This window comes from Equus caballus, chromosome 25 (assembly GCF_041296265.1).
Source record: "Equus caballus isolate H_3958 breed thoroughbred chromosome 25, TB-T2T, whole genome shotgun sequence".
Lineage (NCBI taxonomy): Eukaryota > Metazoa > Chordata > Mammalia > Perissodactyla > Equidae > Equus > Equus caballus.
In genome coordinates this window covers 114,148-133,169 of record NC_091708.1, presented here as the reverse complement: position 1 = coordinate 133,169, position 19,022 = coordinate 114,148, and positions in this window count along the sequence as shown.

Sequence of the window (19,022 nt, the reverse complement as noted above, 5' to 3'; positions counted from 1 at the left end):
GATGCTCCTGGTTGGCTGTAAGAGCACTGTGCAGAGCGAGTTGTTTCTTAGCTTTCCAAAGAGCTGGAAGCAGGATGCTGTGGGGCCCAACTCGCCCTTTGGAAAGAAGCCTGCACGTTGTGCCTTTCAGCTCTAGGGCAAAGTAGCACACCCAGAGCAGAAGTCCTACTTCAGCCAGATCAGGCCTGCAAAGAAACTGCGTTTCACAGGCCTTTGGAAGAGATGTTCCCGGTAGGCTGTAAGAGCACTGTGCAGAGCGCGTTGTTTCTTAGCTTCCCAAAGAGCTGGAAGCAAGAGGCTGTGGGGCCCAACTCGCCCTCTGGAAAGTAGCCTGCACGTTGTGCCTTTCAGCTCTAGGGCAAAGTGGCACACCCTGAGCAGAAGTCCTGCTTCAGCCAGATCAGGCCTGCAAAGAAACTGCGTTTCACAGGCCTTTGGAAGAGATGTTCCCGGTAGGCTGTAAGAGCACTGTGCAGAGCGAGTTGTTTCTTAGCTTCCCAAAGAGCTGGAAGCAAGATGCTGTGGGGCCCAACTCGCCCTTTGGAAAGAAGCCTGCACGTTGTGCCTTTCAGCTCTAGGGCAAAGTAGCACACCCAGAGCAGAAGTCCTACATCAGCCAGATCAGGCCTTCAAAGAAACTGCGTTTCACAGGCCTTTGGAAGAGATGTTCCCGGTAGGCTGTAAGAGCACTGTGCAGAGCGAGTTGTTCCTTAACTTCCCAAAGAGCTGGAAGCAAGATGCTGTGGGGCCCAACTCGCCCTTTGGAAAGAAGCCTGCACGTTGTGCCTTTCAGCTCTAGGGCAAAGTAGCACACCCAGAGCAGAAGTCCTACATCAGCCAGATCAGGCCTTCAAAGAAACTGCGTTTCACAGGCCTTTGGAAGAGATGTTCCCGGTAGGCTGTAAGAGCACTGTGCAGAGCGAGTTGTTTCTTAGCTTCCCAAAGAGCTGGAAGCAAGATGCTGTGGGGCCCAACTCGCCCTTTGGAAAGAAGCCTGCACGTTGTGCCTTTCAGCTCTAGGGCAATGTAGCACACCAGAGCAGAAGGTCTGCTTCAGCCAGATCAGGCCTGCCAAGAAACTGCATTTCTCAGGCCTTGGTAACAGATGTTCCAGGTAGGTTGTAAGAACACTGGGCAGAGCCAGTAGTTTCTTAGCTACCCAAAGAGCTGGAAGCAAGATGCTTTGGGGCCTCTCTACCCCTTTGCAAGGAAGCCAGCACTTTGGGCATGGCAGCTCTATGCCAATGCAGCACACCCAGTGCAGAAGTTCTGCTTCAGTCAGATCAGGCCTACCAAGAAACTGCGTTTCACAGGCCTTTGTGAGATATCTTCCCGGTAGGCTGTAAAACACCAATGCAGAGCGAGTTGTTGCCTAGCTGCGCAAAGAGCTGGTAGCTGGATGCTGAGGGTCTAGTCTCCCCTTGGGGAAGCAAGGCAGGACTTTGTGCCTTGCAGCTCTAGGCCCATGTAGGACACGGCAGAGCAGAAGTTCTACTTCAGCAAGATAAGTCCTGGGAAGAAACTGCATTTCGCAGGCCTTTGTAAGACTCGATCCCTGTAGGCTGTAAAACACCAGTGCAGAGCAAGTTGTTTCTCAGCTGCCCAAAGAGCTGGAAGCCCCATGCTGTGGGGCCTGTCTGCCCTTGAGGACACAAGGCAGGAATTTGTGCCTTGCAGCTCTAGGCCCATGTAGGACACGGCAGAGCAGAAGTACTACTTCAGCCATATCAGGGCTGGGAAGAAACTGCGTTTCACAGTCCTTTGCAAGACATGTTCCCGGTAGGCTGTAAGAGCCTTATGCAGAGCGAGTTGTTTCTTAACTGCCGAAAGAGCTGGAAGCTGGACCTGAGGGACTTGTCTAACCTTGTGGAAACAAGGCAGGACTTTGTGCCTTGCAGCTCTAGCGCCATGTAGGACCCGGCAGAGCAGAAGTTCTACTTCAGCCAGATCAGGGCTGGGAAGAAACTGCGTTTCACAGGCCTTTGTAAGACTCGTTCCCTGTAGGTTGTAAAACACCAGTGCAGAGCAAGTTGTTTCTTAGCTGCCCAAAGAGCTGGAAGCCCCACGCTGTGGGGCCTGTCTGCCCTTGAGGAGTCAAGGCAGGACTTTGAGCCTTGCAACTCTAGGCCGATGTAGGACACAGCACAGCAGCAGTTCTACCTCAGCGAGATAAGGCCTGCAAAGAAACTGCGTTTCAGAGGCCTTTGTAAGAGATGTTCCCGGTAGGCTCTAAGAGACGTGTGTAGAGCGAGTTGTTTCTTAGCTTCCCAAAGAGCTGGAAGCAAGATGCTTTGGGGCCTCTCTGCCCCTTTGCAAACAAGGCAGCCCTTCTGGTCTGGCTGCTGTAGGCAAATGTAGCACACCCAGAGCAGAAATTCTACTTCAGTAAGATCAGGCCTGCCAAGAAACTGCGTTTCACAGGCCTTTGGAAGTGATGTTCCCGGTAGGCTGTGGTAGCATTTTTCAGTGCCAGTTGTTTCTTAGCTTCCCACAGAGCTGGAAGCAAGATGTATGGGGCCTCTCTCCCCCTTTGGAAACAAGGCAACCCTTTGAGCCTGGCAGCTCTATGCCAATGTAGCACACCCAGAGCAGAAGGTCTGCTTCAGCCAGATCAGGCCTGCCAAGAAACTGCATTTCACAGGCCTTGGTAACAGATGTTCCAGGTAGGTTGTAAGAACACTGGGCAGAGCCAGTAGTTTCTTAGCCACCCAAAGAGCTGGAAGCAAGATGCTTTGGGGCCTCTCTACCCCTTTGCAAGGAAGCCAGCACTTTGGGCATGGCAGCTCTATGCCAATGTAGCACACCCAGAGCAGAAATACTACTTCAGTAAGATCAGGCCTGCAAAGAAACTGCGTTTCACAGGCCTTTGGAAGAGATGTTCCCGGTAGGCTGTAAGAGCACTGTGCAGAGCGAGTTGTTCCTTAACTTCCCAAAGAGCTGGAAGCAAGATGCTGTGGGGCCCAACTCGCCCTTTGGAAAGAAGCCTGCACGTTGTGCCTTTCAGCTCTAGGGCAAAGTAGCACACCCAGAGCAGAAGTCCTACATCAGCCAGATCAGGCCTTCAAAGAAACTGCGTTTCACAGGCCTTTGGAAGAGATGTTCCCGGTAGGCTGTAAGAGCACTGTGCAGAGCGAGTTGTTTCTTAGCTTCCCAAAGAGCTGGAAGCAAGATGCTGTGGGGCCCAACTCGCCCTTTGGAAAGAAGCCTGCACGTTGTGCCTTTCAGCTCTAGGGCAATGTAGCACACCCAGAGCAGAAGGTCTGCTTCAGCCAGATCAGGCCTGCCAAGAAACTGCATTTCACAGGCCTTGGTAACAGATGTTCCAGGTAGGTTGTAAGAACACTGGGCAGAGCCAGTAGTTTCTTAGCTACCCAAAGAGCTGGAAGCAAGATGCTTTGGGGCCTCTCTACCCCTTTGCAAGGAAGCCAGCACTTTGGGCATGGCAGCTCTATGCCAATGCAGCACACCCAGTGCAGAAGTTCTGCTTCAGTCAGATCAGGCCTACCAAGAAACTGCGTTTCACAGGCCTTTGTGAGATATCTTCCCGGTAGGCTGTAAAACACCAATGCAGAGCGAGTTGTTGCCTAGCTGCGCAAAGAGCTGGTAGCTGGATGCTGAGGGTCTAGTCTCCCCTTGGGGAAGCAAGGCAGGACTTTGTGCCTTGCAGCTCTAGGCCCATGTAGGACACGGCAGAGCAGAAGTTCTACTTCAGCAAGATAAGTCCTGGGAAGAAACTGCATTTCGCAGGCCTTTGTAAGACTCGATCCCTGTAGGCTGTAAAACACCAGTGCAGAGCAAGTTGTTTCTCAGCTGCCCAAAGAGCTGGAAGCCCCATGCTGTGGGGCCTGTCTGCCCTTGAGGACACAAGGCAGGAATTTGTGCCTTGCAGCTCTAGGCCCATGTAGGACACGGCAGAGCAGAAGTACTACTTCAGCCATATCAGGGCTGGGAAGAAACTGCGTTTCACAGTCCTTTGCAAGACATGTTCCCGGTAGGCTGTAAGAGCCTTATGCAGAGCGAGTTGTTTCTTAACTGCCGAAAGAGCTGGAAGCTGGACCTGAGGGACTTGTCTACCCTTGTGGAAACAAGGCAGGACTTTGTGCCTTGCAGCTCTAGCGCCATGTAGGACCCGGCAGAGCAGAAGTTCTACTTCAGCCAGATCAGGGCTGGGAAGAAACTGCGTTTCACAGGCCTTTGTAAGACTCGTTCCCTGTAGGCTGTAAAACACAAGTGCAGAGCAAGTTGTTTCTTAGCTGCCCAAAGAGCTGGAAGCCCCACGCTGTGGGGCCTGTCTGCCCTTGAGGAGTCAAGGCAGGACTTTGAGCCTTGCAACTCTAGGCCGATGTAGGACACAGCACAGCAGCAGTTCTACCTCAGCGAGATAAGGCCTGCAAAGAAACTGCGTTTCAGAGGCCTTTGTAAGAGATGTTCCCGGTAGGCTCTAAGAGACGTGTGTAGAGCGAGTTGTTTCTTAGCTTCCCAAAGAGCTGGAAGCAAGATGCTTTGGGGCCTCTCTGCCCCTTTGCAAACAAGGCAGCCCTTCTGGTCTGGCTGCTGTAGGCAAATGTAGCACACCCAGAGCAGAAATTCTACTTCAGTAAGATCAGGCCTGCCAAGAAACTGCGTTTCACAGGCCTTTGGAAGTGATGTTCCCGGTAGGCTGTGGTAGCATTTTTCAGTGCCAGTTGTTTCTTAGCTTCCCACAGAGCTGGAAGCAAGATGTATGGGGCCTCTCTCCCCCTTTGGAAACAAGGCAACCCTTTGAGCCTGGCAGCTCTATGCCAATGTAGCACACCCAGAGCAGAAGGTCTGCTTCAGCCAGATCAGGCCTGCCAAGAAACTGCATTTCACAGGCCTTGGTAACAGATGTTCCAGGTAGGTTGTAAGAACACTGGGCAGAGCCAGTAGTTTCTTAGCCACCCAAAGAGCTGGAAGCAAGATGCTTTGGGGCCTCTCTACCCCTTTGCAAGGAAGCCAGCACTTTGGGCATGGCAGCTCTATGCCAATGTAGCACACCCAGAGCAGAAATACTACTTCAGTAAGATCAGGCCTGCAAAGAAACTGCGTTTCACAGGCCTTTGCAAGAGATGTTCCCGGTAGGCTGTAAGAGCACTGTGCAGAGCGAGTTGTTTCTTAGCTTCCCAAAGAGCTGGAAGCAAGATGCTGTGGGGCCCAACTCGCCCTTTGGAAAGAAGCCTGCACGTTGTGCCTTTCAGCTCTAGGGCAATGTAGCACACCCAGAGCAGAAGTCCTACTTCAGCCAGATCAGGCTTGCAAAGAAACTGCATTTCACAGGCCTTTGTAAGAGATGTTCCCGGTAGCCTGTAAGAGCACTGTGCAGAGCGAGTTGTTTCTTAGCTTCCCAAAGAGCTGGAAGCAAGATGCTCTGCGGCCCAACTCTGCCTTTGGAAAGAAGCGTGCACGTTGTGCCTTTCAGCTATAGGGCAATGTGGCACACCCAGAGCAGAAGTTCCACTTCAGCCAGATCAGGCCTGCAAAGAAACTGCGTTTCACAGGCCTCGTAAGAGATGTTCCCGGTAGGCTGTAAGAGCGCTGTGCAGAGCGAGTTGTTTCTTAGCTTCCCAAAGAGCTGGAAGCAAGATGCTCTGGGTCCCACCTCGCCCTTTTTTAAGAAGCCTGCACGTTGTGCCTTTGAGCTCTAGGTCAATGTGGCACACCCAGAGCAGAAGTTCTACTTCAGCCAGATCAGGGCTGGGAAGAAACTGCGTTTCACAGTCCTTTGTAAGACATGTTCCTGGTAGGCTGTAAGAGCCCTATGCAGAGCGAGTTGTTTCTTAGCTGCCGAAAGAGCTGGATGTTTTTCCTGAGGGGCTTGTCTACCCTTGTGGAATCAAGGCAGAACTTTGCGCCTTGCAGCTCTAGCGCCATGTAGGACCCGGCAGAGCAGAAGTTCTACTTCAGCCAGATCAGGCCTGGGAAGAAACTGCGTTTCACAGGCCTTTGTAAGACTCGTTCCCTGTAGGCTGTAAAACACAAGTGCAGAGCAAGTTGTTTCTTAGCGGCCCAAAGAGGTGGAAGCCCCACGCTGTGGGGCCTGTCTGCCCTTGAGGAATCAAGGCAGGACTTTGAGATTTGCAACTCTAGGCCGAAGTAGGATATGGCATAGCAGCAGTTCTACCTCAGCGAGATAAGGCCTGCAAAGAAACTGCATTTCTCAGGCCTTTGCAAGAGATGCTCCCGGTAGGCTGTAAGCGCACTGTGCAGAGCGAGTGGTTTCTTAGCTTCCCAAAGAGCTGGAAGCAAGATGCTGTGGGGCCCAACTCGCCCTTTGGAAAGAAGCCTGCACGTTGTGCCTTTCAGCTCTAGGGCAAAGTAGCACACCCAGAGCAGAAGTCCTACTTCTGCCAGATCAGGCCTGCAAAGAAACTGCGTTTCACAGGCCTTTGGAAGAGATGTTCCTGGTAGGCTGTAAGAGCACTGTGCAGAGCGAGTTGTTTCTTAGCTTCCCAAAGAGCTGGAAGCAAGATGCTGTGGGGCCCAACTCGCCCTTTGGAAAGAAGCCTGCACGTTGTGCCTTTCAGCTCCAGGGCAAAGTAGCACACCCAGAGCAGAAGTCCTACATCAGCCAGATCAGGCCTTCAAAGAAACTGCGTTTCACAGGCCTTTGGAAGAGATGTTCCCGGTAGGCTGTAAGAGCACTGTGCAGAGCGAGTTGTTCCTTAACTTCCCAAAGAGCTGGAAGCAAGATGCTGTGGGGCCCAACTCGCCCTTTGGAAAGAAGCCTGCACTTTGTGCCTTTCAGCTCTAGGGCAAAGTAGCACACCCAGAGCAGAAGTCCTACATCAGCCAGATCAGGCCTTCAAAGAAACTGCGTTTCACAGGCCTTTGGAAGAGATGTTCCCGGTAGGCTGTAAGAGCACTGTGCAGAGCGAGTTGTTTCTTAGCTTCCCAAAGAGCTGGAAGCAAGATGCTGTGGGGCCCAACTCGCCCTTTGGAAAGAAGCCTGCACGTTGTGCCTTTCAGCTCTAGGGCAATGTAGCACACCCAGAGCAGAAGGTCTGCTTCAGCCAGATCAGGCCTGCCAAGAAACTGCATTTCACAGGCCTTGGTAACAGATGTTCCAGGTAGGTTGTAAGAACACTGGGCAGAGCCAGTAGTTTCTTAGCTACCCAAAGAGCTGGAAGCAAGATGCTTTGGGGCCTCTCTACCCCTTTGCAAGGAAGCCAGCACTTTGGGCATGGCAGCTCTATGCCAATGCAGCACACCCAGTGCAGAAGTTCTGCTTCAGTCAGATCAGGCCTACCAAGAAACTGCGTTTCACAGGCCTTTGTGAGATATCTTCCCGGTAGGCTGTAAAACACCAATGCAGAGCGAGTTGTTGCCTAGCTGCGCAAAGAGCTGGTAGCTGGATGCTGAGGGTCTAGTCTCCCCTTGGGGAAGCAAGGCAGGACTTTGTGCCTTGCAGCTCTAGGCCCATGTAGGACCCGGCAGAGCAGAAGTTCTACTTCAGCCAGATCAGGCCTGGGAAGAAACTGCGTTTCACAGGCCTTTGTAAGACTCGTTCCCTGTAGGCTGTAAAACACAAGTGCAGAGCAAGTTGTTTCTTAGCGGCCCAAAGAGGTGGAAGCCCCACGCTGTGGGGCCTGTCTGCCCTTGAGGAATCAAGGCAGGACTTTGAGATTTGCAACTCTAGGCCGAAGTAGGATATGGCATAGCAGCAGTTCTACCTCAGCGAGATAAGGCCTGCAAAGAAACTGCATTTCTCAGGCCTTTGCAAGAGATGCTCCCGGTAGGCTGTAAGCGCACTGTGCAGAGCGAGTGGTTTCTTAGCTTCCCAAAGAGCTGGAAGCAAGATGCTGTGGGGCCCAACTCGCCCTTTGGAAAGAAGCCTGCACGTTGTGCCTTTCAGCTCTAGGGCAAAGTAGCACACCCAGAGCAGAAGTCCTACTTCTGCCAGATCAGGCCTGCAAAGAAACTGCGTTTCACAGGCCTTTGGAAGAGATGTTCCCGGTAGGCTGTAAGAGCACTGTGCAGAGCGAGTTGTTTCTTAGCTTCCCAAAGAGCTGGAAGCAAGATGCTGTGGGGCCCAACTCGCCCTTTGGAAAGAAGCCTGCACGTTGTGCCTTTCAGCTCCAGGGCAAAGTAGCACACCCAGAGCAGAAGTCCTACATCAGCCAGATCAGGCCTTCAAAGAAACTGCGTTTCACAGGCCTTTGGAAGAGATGTTCCCGGTAGGCTGTAAGAGCACTGTGCAGAGCGAGTTGTTCCTTAACTTCCCAAAGAGCTGGAAGCAAGATGCTGTGGGGCCCAACTCGCCCTTTGGAAAGAAGCCTGCACGTTGTGCCTTTCAGCTCTAGGGCAAAGTAGCACACCCAGAGCAGAAGTCCTACATCAGCCAGATCAGGCCTTCAAAGAAACTGCGTTTCACAGGCCTTTGGAAGAGATGTTCCCGGTAGGCTGTAAGAGCACTGTGCAGAGCGAGTTGTTTCTTAGCTTCCCAAAGAGCTGGAAGCAAGATGCTGTGGGGCCCAACTCGCCCTTTGGAAAGAAGCCTGCACGTTGTGCCTTTCAGCTCTAGGGCAATGTAGCACACCCAGAGCAGAAGGTCTGCTTCAGCCAGATCAGGCCTGCCAAGAAACTGCATTTCACAGGCCTTGGTAACAGATGTTCCAGGTAGGTTGTAAGAACACTGGGCAGAGCCAGTAGTTTCTTAGCTACCCAAAGAGCTGGAAGCAAGATGCTTTGGGGCCTCTCTACCCCTTTGCAAGGAAGCCAGCACTTTGGGCATGGCAGCTCTATGCCAATGCAGCACACCCAGTGCAGAAGTTCTGCTTCAGTCAGATCAGGCCTACCAAGAAACTGCGTTTCACAGGCCTTTGTGAGATATCTTCCCGGTAGGCTGTAAAACACCAATGCAGAGCGAGTTGTTGCCTAGCTGCGCAAAGAGCTGGTAGCTGGATGCTGAGGGTCTAGTCTCCCCTTGGGGAAGCAAGGCAGGACTTTGTGCCTTGCAGCTCTAGGCCCATGTAGGACACGGCAGAGCAGAAGTTCTACTTCAGCAAGATAAGTCCTGGGAAGAAACTGCATTTCGCAGGCCTTTGTAAGACTCGATCCCTGTAGGCTGTAAAACACCAGTGCAGAGCAAGTTGTTTCTCAGCTGCCCAAAGAGCTGGAAGCCCCATGCTGTGGGGCCTGTCTGCCCTTGAGGACACAAGGCAGGAATTTGTGCCTTGCAGCTCTAGGCCCATGTAGGACACGGCAGAGCAGAAGTACTACTTCAGCCATATCAGGGCTGGGAAGAAACTGCGTTTCACAGTCCTTTGCAAGACATGTTCCCGGTAGGCTGTAAGAGCCTTATGCAGAGCGAGTTGTTTCTTAACTGCCGAAAGAGCTGGAAGCTGGACCTGAGGGACTTGTCTAACCTTGTGGAAACAAGGCAGGACTTTGTGCCTTGCAGCTCTAGCGCCATGTAGGACCCGGCAGAGCAGAAGTTCTACTTCAGCCAGATCAGGGCTGGGAAGAAACTGCGTTTCACAGGCCTTTGTAAGACTCGTTCCCTGTAGGTTGTAAAACACCAGTGCAGAGCAAGTTGTTTCTTAGCTGCCCAAAGAGCTGGAAGCCCCACGCTGTGGGGCCTGTCTGCCCTTGAGGAGTCAAGGCAGGACTTTGAGCCTTGCAACTCTAGGCCGATGTAGGACACAGCACAGCAGCAGTTCTACCTCAGCGAGATAAGGCCTGCAAAGAAACTGCGTTTCAGAGGCCTTTGTAAGAGATGTTCCCGGTAGGCTCTAAGAGACGTGTGTAGAGCGAGTTGTTTCTTAGCTTCCCAAAGAGCTGGAAGCAAGATGCTTTGGGGCCTCTCTGCCCCTTTGCAAACAAGGCAGCCCTTCTGGTCTGGCTGCTGTAGGCAAATGTAGCACACCCAGAGCAGAAATTCTACTTCAGTAAGATCAGGCCTGCCAAGAAACTGCGTTTCACAGGCCTTTGGAAGTGATGTTCCCGGTAGGCTGTGGTAGCATTTTTCAGTGCCAGTTGTTTCTTAGCTTCCCACAGAGCTGGAAGCAAGATGTATGGGGCCTCTCTCCCCCTTTGGAAACAAGGCAACCCTTTGAGCCTGGCAGCTCTATGCCAATGTAGCACACCCAGAGCAGAAGGTCTGCTTCAGCCAGATCAGGCCTGCCAAGAAACTGCATTTCACAGGCCTTGGTAACAGATGTTCCAGGTAGGTTGTAAGAACACTGGGCAGAGCCAGTAGTTTCTTAGCCACCCAAAGAGCTGGAAGCAAGATGCTTTGGGGCCTCTCTACCCCTTTGCAAGGAAGCCAGCACTTTGGGCATGGCAGCTCTATGCCAATGTAGCACACCCAGAGCAGAAATACTACTTCAGTAAGATCAGGCCTGCAAAGAAACTGCGTTTCACAGGCCTTTGCAAGAGATGTTCCCGGTAGGCTGTAAGAGCACTGTGCAGAGCGAGTTGTTTCTTAGCTTCCCAAAGAGCTGGAAGCAAGATGCTGTGGGGCCCAACTCGCCCTTTGGAAAGAAGCCTGCACGTTGTGCCTTTCAGCTCTAGGGCAATGTAGCACACCCAGAGCAGAAGTCCTACTTCAGCCAGATCAGGCTTGCAAAGAAACTGCATTTCACAGGCCTTTGTAAGAGATGTTCCCGGTAGCCTGTAAGAGCACTGTGCAGAGCGAGTTGTTTCTTAGCTTCCCAAAGAGCTGGAAGCAAGATGCTCTGCGGCCCAACTCTGCCTTTGGAAAGAAGCGTGCACGTTGTGCCTTTCAGCTATAGGGCAATGTGGCACACCCAGAGCAGAAGTTCCACTTCAGCCAGATCAGGCCTGCAAAGAAACTGCGTTTCACAGGCCTCGTAAGAGATGTTCCCGGTAGGCTGTAAGAGCGCTGTGCAGAGCGAGTTGTTTCTTAGCTTCCCAAAGAGCTGGAAGCAAGATGCTCTGGGTCCCACCTCGCCCTTTTTTAAGAAGCCTGCACGTTGTGCCTTTGAGCTCTAGGTCAATGTGGCACACCCAGAGCAGAAGTTCTACTTCAGCCAGATCAGGGCTGGGAAGAAACTGCGTTTCACACTCCTTTGTAAGACATGTTCCTGGTAGGCTGTAAGAGCCCTATGCAGAGCGAGTTGTTTCTTAGCTGCCGAAAGAGCTGGATGTTTTTCCTGAGGGGCTTGTCTACCCTTGTGGAATCAAGGCAGAACATTGCGCCTTGCAGCTCTAGCGCCATGTAGGACCCGGCAGAGCAGAAGTTCTACTTCAGCCAGATCAGGGCTGGGAAGAAACTGCGTTTCACAGGCCTTTGTAAGACTCGTTCCCTGTAGGCTGTAAAACACAAGTGCAGAGCAAGTTGTTTCTTAGCGGCCCAAAGAGGTGGAAGCCCCACGCTGTGGGGCCTGTCTGCCCTTGAGGAATCAAGGCAGGACTTTGAGATTTGCAACTCTAGGCCGAAGTAGGATATGGCATAGCAGCAGTTCTACCTCAGCGAGATAAGGCCTGCAAAGAAACTGCATTTCTCAGGCCTTTGCAAGAGATGCTCCCGGTAGGCTGTAAGCGCACTGTGCAGAGCGAGTGGTTTCTTAGCTTCCCAAAGAGCTGGAAGCAAGATGCTGTGGGGCCCAACTCGCCCTTTGGAAAGAAGCCTGCACGTTGTGCCTTTCAGCTCTAGGGCAAAGTAGCACACCCAGAGCAGAAGTCCTACTTCTGCCAGATCAGGCCTGCAAAGAAACTGCGTTTCACAGGCCTTTGGAAGAGATGTTCCCGGTAGGCTGTAAGAGCACTGTGCAGAGCGAGTTGTTTCTTAGGTTCCCAAAGAGCTGGAAGCAAGATGCTGTGGGGCCCAACTCGCCCTTTGGAAAGAAGCCTGCACGTTGTGCCTTTCAGCTCCAGGGCAAAGTAGCACACCCAGAGCAGAAGTCCTACATCAGCCAGATCAGGCCTTCAAAGAAACTGCGTTTCACAGGCCTTTGGAAGAGATGTTCCCGGTAGGCTGTAAGAGCACTGTGCAGAGCGAGTTGTTCCTTAACTTCCCAAAGAGCTGGAAGCAAGATGCTGTGGGGCCCAACTCGCCCTTTGGAAAGAAGCCTGCACGTTGTGCCTTTCAGCTCTAGGGCAAAGTAGCACACCCAGAGCAGAAGTCCTACATCAGCCAGATCAGGCCTTCAAAGAAACTGCGTTTCACAGGCCTTTGGAAGAGATGTTCCCGGTAGGCTGTAAGAGCACTGTGCAGAGCGAGTTGTTTCTTAGCTTCCCAAAGAGCTGGAAGCAAGATGCTGTGGGGCCCAACTCGCCCTTTGGAAAGAAGCCTGCACGTTGTGCCTTTCAGCTCTAGGGCAATGTAGCACACCCAGAGCAGAAGGTCTGCTTCAGCCAGATCAGGCCTGCCAAGAAACTGCATTTCACAGGCCTTGGTAACAGATGTTCCAGGTAGGTTGTAAGAACACTGGGCAGAGCCAGTAGTTTCTTAGCTACCCAAAGAGCTGGAAGCAAGATGCTTTGGGGCCTCTCTACCCCTTTGCAAGGAAGCCAGCACTTTGGGCATGGCAGCTCTATGCCAATGCAGCACACCCAGTGCAGAAGTTCTGCTTCAGTCAGATCAGGCCTACCAAGAAACTGCGTTTCACAGGCCTTTGTGAGATATCTTCCCTGTAGGCTGTAAAACACCAATGCAGAGCGAGTTGTTGCCTAGCTGCGCAAAGAGCTGGTAGCTGGATGCTGAGGGTCTAGTCTCCCCTTGGGGAAGCAAGGCAGGACTTTGTGCCTTGCAGCTCTAGGCCCATGTAGGACACGGCAGAGCAGAAGTTCTACTTCAGCAAGATAAGTCCTGGGAAGAAACTGCATTTCGCAGGCCTTTGTAAGACTCGATCCCTGTAGGCTGTAAAACACCAGTGCAGAGCAAGTTGTTTCTCAGCTGCCCAAAGAGCTGGAAGCCCCATGCTGTGGGGCCTGTCTGCCCTTGAGGACACAAGGCAGGAATTTGTGCCTTGCAGCTCTAGGCCCATGTAGGACACGGCAGAGCAGAAGTACTACTTCAGCCATATCAGGGCTGGGAAGAAACTGCGTTTCACAGTCCTTTGCAAGACATGTTCCCGGTAGGCTGTAAGAGCCTTATGCAGAGCGAGTTGTTTCTTAACTGCCGAAAGAGCTGGAAGCTGGACCTGAGGGACTTGTCTACCCTTGTGGAAACAAGGCAGGACTTTGTGCCTTGCAGCTCTAGCGCCATGTAGGACCCGGCAGAGCAGAAGTTCTACTTCAGCCAGATCAGGGCTGGGAAGAAACTGCGTTTCACAGGCCTTTGTAAGACTCGTTCCCTGTAGGTTGTAAAACACCAGTGCAGAGCAAGTTGTTTCTTAGCTGCCCAAAGAGCTGGAAGCCCCACGCTGTGGGGCCTGTCTGCCCTTGAGGAGTCAAGGCAGGACTTTGAGCCTTGCAACTCTAGGCCGATGTAGGACACAGCACAGCAGCAGTTCTACCTCAGCGAGATAAGGCCTGCAAAGAAACTGCGTTTCAGAGGCCTTTGTAAGAGATGTTCCCGGTAGGCTCTAAGAGACGTGTGTAGAGCGAGTTGTTTCTTAGCTTCCCAAAGAGCTGGAAGCAAGATGCTTTGGGGCCTCTCTGCCCCTTTGCAAACAAGGCAGCCCTTCTGGTCTGGCTGCTGTAGGCAAATGTAGCACACCCAGAGCAGAAATTCTACTTCAGTAAGATCAGGCCTGCCAAGAAACTGCGTTTCACAGGCCTTTGGAAGTGATGTTCCCGGTAGGCTGTGGTAGCATTTTTCAGTGCCAGTTGTTTCTTAGCTTCCCACAGAGCTGGAAGCAAGATGTATGGGGCCTCTCTCCCCCTTTGGAAACAAGGCAACCCTTTGAGCCTGGCAGCTCTATGCCAATGTAGCACACCCAGAGCAGAAGGTCTGCTTCAGCCAGATCAGGCCTGCCAAGAAACTGCATTTCACAGGCCTTGGTAACAGATGTTCCAGGTAGGTTGTAAGAACACTGGGCAGAGCCAGTAGTTTCTTAGCCACCCAAAGAGCTGGAAGCAAGATGCTTTGGGGCCTCTCTACCCCTTTGCAAGGAAGCCAGCACTTTGGGCATGGCAGCTCTATGCCAATGTAGCACACCCAGAGCAGAAATTCTACTTCAGTAAGATCAGGCCTGCAAAGAAACTGCATTTCACAGGCCTTTGTAAGAGATGTTCCCGGTAGCCTGTAAGAGCACTGTGCAGAGCGAGTTGTTTCTTAGCTTCCCAAAGAGCTGGAAGCAAGATGCTCTGCGGCCCAACTCTCCCTTTGGAAAGAAGCCTGCACGTTGTGCCTTTCAGCTATAGGGCAATGTGGCACACCCAGAGCAGAAGTTCTACTTCAGCCAGATCAGGGCTGGGAAGAAACTGCGTTTCACAGTCCTTTGTAAGACATGTTCCCGGTAGGCTGTAAGAGCCCTATGCAGAGCGAGTTGTTTCTTAGCTGCCGAAAGAGCTGGATGTTTTACCTGAGGGGCTTGTCTACCCTTGTGGAATCAAGGCAGAACTTTGCGCCTTGCAGCTCTAGCGCCATGTAGGACCCGGCAGAGCAGAAGTTCTACTTCAGCCAGATCAGGGCTGGGAAGAAACTGCGTTTCACAGGCCTTTGTAAGACTCGTTCCCTGTAGGCTGTAAAACACAAGTGCAGAGCAAGTTGTTTCTTAGCGGCCCAAAGAGGTGGAAGCCCCACGCTGTGGGGCCTGTCTGCCCTTGAGGAATCAAGGCAGGACTTTGAGACTTGCAACTCTAGGCCGAAGTAGGATATGGCATAGCAGCAGTTCTACCTCAGCGAGATAAGGCCTGCAAAGAAACTGCATTTCTCAGGCCTTTGCAAGAGATGCTCCCGGTTGGCTGTAAGAGCACTGTGCAGAGCGAGTTGTTTCTTAGCTTTCCAAAGAGCTGGAAGCAGGATGCTGTGGGGCCCAACTCGCCCTTTGGAAAGAAGCCTGCACGTTGTGCCTTTCAGCTCTAGGGCAAAGTAGCACACCCAGACCAGAAGACCTACTTCAGCCAGATCAGGCCTGCAAAGAAACTGCGTTTCACAGGCTTTTGGAAGAGATGTTCCCGGTAGGCTGTAAGAGCACTGTGCAGAGCGAGTTGTTTCTTAGCTTCCCAAAGAGCTGGAAGCAGGATGCTGTGGGGCCCAACTCGCCCTTTGGAAAGAAGCCTGCACGTTGTGCCTTTCAGCTCTAGGGCAAAGTAGCACACCCAGAGCAGAAGTCCTACTTCAGCCAGATCAGGCCTGCAAAGAAACTGCGTTTCACAGGCCTTTGGAAGAGATGTTCCCGGTAGGCTGTAAGAGCACTGTGCAGAGCGAGTTGTTCCTTAACTTCCCAAAGAGCTGGAAGCAAGATGCTGTGGGGCCCAACTCGCCCTTTGGAAAGAAGCCTGCACGTTGTGCCTTTCAGCTCTAGGGCAAAGTAGCACACCCAAAGCAGAAGTCCTACATCAGCCAGATCAGGCCTTCAAAGAAACTGCGTTTCACAGGCCTTTGGAAGAGATGTTCCCGGTAGGCTGTAAGAGCACTGTGCAGAGCGAGTTGTTTCTTAGCATCCCAAAGAGCTGGAAGCAAGATGCTGTGGGGCCCAACTCGCCCTTTGGAAAGAAGCCTGCACGTTGTGCCTTTCAGCTATAGGGCAATGTAGCACACCCAGAGCAGAAGGTCTGCTTCAGCCAGATCAGGCCTGCCAAGAAACTGCATTTCACAGGCCTTGGTAACAGATGTTCCAGGTAGGTTGTAAGAACACTGGGCAGAGCCAGTAGTTTCTTAGCTACCCAAAGAGCTGGAAGCAAGATGCTTTGGGGCCTCTCTACCCCTTTGCAAGGAAGCCAGCACTTTGGGCATGGCAGCTCTATGCCAATGCAGCACACCCAGTGCAGAAGTTCTGCTTCAGTCAGATCAGGCCTACCAAGAAACTGCGTTTCACAGGCCTTTGTGAGATATCTTCCCGGTAGGCTGTAAAACACCAATGCAGAGCGAGTTGTTGCCTAGCTGCGCAAAGAGCTGGTAGCTGGATGCTGAGGGTCTAGTCTCCCCTTGGGGAAGCAAGGCAGGACTTTGTGCCTTGCAGCTCTAGGCCCATGTAGGACACGGCAGAGCAGAAGTTCTACTTCAGCAAGATAAGTCCTGGGAAGAAACTGCATTTCGCAGGCCTTTGTAAGACTCGATCCCTGTAGGCTGTAAAACACCAGTGCAGAGCAAGTTGTTTCTCAGCTGCCCAAAGAGCTGGAAGCCCCATGCTGTGGGGCCTGTCTGCCCTTGAGGACACAAGGCAGGAATTTGTGCCTTGCAGCTCTAGGCCCATGTAGGACACGGCAGAGCAGAAGTACTACTTCAGCCATATCAGGGCTGGGAAGAAACTGCGTTTCACAGTCCTTTGCAAGACATGTTCCCGGTAGGCTGTAAGAGCCTTATGCAGAGCGAGTTGTTTCTTAACTGCCGAAAGAGCTGGAAGCTGGACCTGAGGGACTTGTCTACCCTTGTGGAAACAAGGCAGGACTTTGAGCCTTGCAGCTCTAGCGCCATGTAGGACCCGGCAGAGCAGAAGTTCTACTTCAGCCAGATCAGGGCTGGGAAGAAACTGCGTTTCACAGGCCTTTGTAAGACTCGTTCCCTGTAGGTTGTAAAACACCAGTGCAGAGCAAGTTGTTTCTTAGCTGCCCAAAGAGCTGGAAGCCCCACGCTGTGGGGCCTGTCTGCCCTTGAGGAGTCAAGGCAGGACTTTGAGCCTTGCAACTCTAGGCCGATGTAGGACACAGCACAGCAGCAGTTCTACCTCAGCGAGATAAGGCCTGCAAAGAAACTGCGTTTCAGAGGCCTTTGTAAGAGATGTTCCCGGTAGGCTCTAAGAGACGTGTGTAGAGCGAGTTGTTTCTTAGCTTCCCAAAGAGCTGGAAGCAAGATGCTTTGGGGCCTCTCTGCCCCTTTGCAAACAAGGCAGCCCTTCTGGTCTGGCTGCTGTAGGCAAATGTAGCACACCCAGAGCAGAAATTCTACTTCAGTAAGATCAGGCCTGCCAAGAAACTGCGTTTCACAGGCCTTTGGAAGTGATGTTCCCGGTAGGCTGTGGTAGCATTTTTCAGTGCCAGTTGTTTCTTAGCTTCCCACAGAGCTGGAAGCAAGATGTATGGGGCCTCTCTCCCCCTTTGGAAACAAGGCAACCCTTTGAGCCTGGCAGCTCTATGCCAATGTAGCACACCCAGAGCAGAAGGTCTGCTTCAGCCAGATCAGGCCTGCCAAGAAACTGCATTTCACAGGCCTTGGTAACAGATGTTCCAGGTAGGTTGTAAGAACACTGGGCAGAGCCAGTAGTTTCTTAGCCACCCAAAGAGCTGGAAGCAAGATGCTTTGGGGCCTCTCTACCCCTTTGCAAGGAAGCCAGCACTTTGGGCATGGCAGCTCTATGCCAATGTAGCACACCAAGAGCAGAAATTCTACTTCAGCAAGATCAGGCCTGCAAAGAAACTGCGTTTCACAGGCCTTTGGAAGAGATGTTCCCGGTAGGCTGTAAGAGCACTGTGCAGAGCGAGTTGTTTCTTAGCTTCCCAAAGAGCTGGAAGCAAGATGCTGTGGGGCCCAACTCGCCCTTTGGAAAGAAGCCTGCACGTTGTGCCTTTCAGCTCTAGGGCAATGTAGCACACCCAGAGCAGAAGTTCCACTTCAGCCAGATCAGGCCTGCAAAGAAACTGCGTTTCACAGGCCTCGTAAGAGATGTTCCCGGTAGGCTGTAAGAGCGCTGTGCAGAGCGAGTTGTTTCTTAGCTTCCCAAAGAGCTGGAAGCAAGATGCTCTGGGTCCCACCTCGCCCTTTTTTAAGAAGCCTGCACGTTGTGCCTTTGAGCTCTAGGTCAATGTGGCACACCCAGAGCAGAAGTTCTACTTCAGCCAGATCAGGGCTGGGAAGAAACTGCGTTTCACAGTCCTTTGTAAGACATGTTCACGGTAGGCTGTAAGAGCCCTATGCAGAGCGAGTTGTTTCTTAGCTGCCGAAAGAGCTGGATGTTTTACCTGAGGGGCTTGTCTACCCTTGTGGAATCAAGGCAGAACTTTGCGCCTTGCAGCTCTAGCGCCATGTAGGACCCGGCAGAGCAGAAGTTCTACTTCAGCCAGATCAGGGCTGGGAAGAAACTGCGTTTCACAGTCCTTTGTAAGACTCGTTCCCTGTAGGCTGTAAAACACAAGTGCAGAGCAAGTTGTTTCTTAGCGGCCCAAAGAGGTGGAAGCCCCACGCTGTGGGGCCTGTCTGCCCTTGAGGAATCAAGGCAGGACTTTAAGACTTGCAACTCTAGGCCGAAGTAGGATATGGCATAGCAGCAGTTCTACCTCAGCGAGATAAGGCCAGCAAAGAAACTGCATTTCTCAGGCCTTTGCAAGAGATGCTCCTGGTTGGCTGTAAGAGCACTGTGCAGAGCGAGTTGTTTCTTAGCTTTCCAAAGAGCTGGAAGCAGGATGCTGTGGGGCCCAACTCGCCCTTTGGAAAGAAGCCTGCACGTTGTGCCTTTCAGCTCTAGGGCAAAGTAGCACACCCAGAGCAGAAGTCCTACTTCAGCCAGATCAGGCCTGCAAAGAAACTGCGTTTCACAGGCCTTTGGAAGAGATGTTCCCGGTAGGCTGTAAGAGCACTGTGCAGAGCGCGTTGTTTCTTAGCTTCCCAAAGAGCTGGAAGCAAGAGGCTGTGGGGCCCAACTCGCCCTCTGGAAAGTAGCCTGCACGTTGTGCCTTTCAGCTCTAGGGCAAAGTGGCACACCCTGAGCAGAAGTCCTGCTTCAGCCAGATCAGGCCTGCAAAGAAACTGCGTTTCACAGGCCTTTGGAAGAGATGTTCCCGGTAGGCTGTAAGAGCACTGTGCAGAGCGAGTTGTTTCTTAGCTTCCCAAAGAGCTGGAAGCAAGATGCTGTGGGGCCCAACTCGCCCTTTGGAAAGAAGCCTGCACGTTGTGCCTTTCAGCTCTAGGGCAAAGTAGCACACCCAGAGCAGAAGTCCTACATCAGCCAGATCAGGCCTTCAAAGAAACTGCGTTTCACAGGCCTTTGGAAGAGATG